This window comes from Piliocolobus tephrosceles, chromosome X (genome assembly GCF_002776525.5).
Source record: "Piliocolobus tephrosceles isolate RC106 chromosome X, ASM277652v3, whole genome shotgun sequence".
NCBI classification, from domain to species: domain Eukaryota; kingdom Metazoa; phylum Chordata; class Mammalia; order Primates; family Cercopithecidae; genus Piliocolobus; species Piliocolobus tephrosceles.
In genome coordinates, this window is record NC_045455.1 from 507,235 (window position 1) to 508,448 (window position 1,214).

Consider the following 1,214-nt stretch of genomic DNA (forward strand, 5'->3'; position numbering starts at 1 on the left):
GCGCCCCTCCTCGCCCTCCTCTCCCTCTCGCCCGTTTCTTCTCCTCCCTCCCCGGCTGCCCCCGCTCCCCCTTCTCCGCTCCACCCCCTCCAGCCGCCGCCTGGTTTCTGGACGTCAGGACGCCGCGGCCGGGAGTGGAAGCCAGACCCAGATGGAAGGTGCCTGGAGAGGACCCTGCGGGCTCGGGTCGGAGCCCGGCCTGGGGCGGGGACCCCGGGCCGCCCGCTGCTGGCGCCTCGCTCAGCCCTTGGCAGTGCCTCGGGGTTGGTCACCACGGGTTCGCCTCCCCACCGGCCGGTGACGGAGCTCCTCCGGGCCGCGGGGCCAGCCAGCCCTGGATCTCTGTGTTCAGAGGGTGGCACATACAACCCAGTCTGCGAGGAATCAGTAAACGAGGAACAAACGCACCTGACACCTCGCTCAGCAGCCCGAGGCAGGGCTGACCGGCCTCTCCAAGGCCTGCGTTTTTGTGTCCACAGCACTGAAGTTGTTCTGAGTAAAATCTGCGGCTGGAAAGAAGGGCAGGGAAACACGGGGCCGGAAAGGGTTCCTCGTACGGCAGCAGGAAAAAAATAAAGATCCTTCTAAATGTATCTTTAACATCTTTACGTCAAGGACATCAGCGGTCCCTTCACAAAAGAAGATGCTTTAACGACCAATAAACTCAGCCCCTGGAATTAGGGGAACGCTGTGGGAACAAGAGGATGCGTTTCACCCTCATCCTATCAGAAAACCCCAAGGGTCAAACAACTTAAAGAGTGTTAATGAAAACGTGGGAATCTGCATTCACCGCTGGGATCACGCGTGGTGCCACCACTTTGAAAGCAACCTTTAGGGAAACTGGAGCCATAGAGGACAAGCCAGCAATGTTTTCTTTCTAGATATGCCCAGGAACGCAAACACAGATCTGCCCCTTAGAGCCAGGAGCCGTGGTTCTCAACCCCAGCTGTCGTTAAAGTCACCTAGGAATGTCTTTAAAAGAAAACAAATTACTGCAGCCCTGAACCCAGACCAGATCAACTGAACCAGAATTTCGGGGAACAAACTAATAGCTCAGAATTCCCTAGTCATTCTGATAGGCCATCCACTGTGAGAGAGAAACTACCACAAGAAGTATGCATGTACAAGAAGATGCGTATGGAATATTCTTCACAACGCTGTGTGTCCAAAGCACCTGACACACCCTGAATATCCAACACGGGGAGAAGCCATAA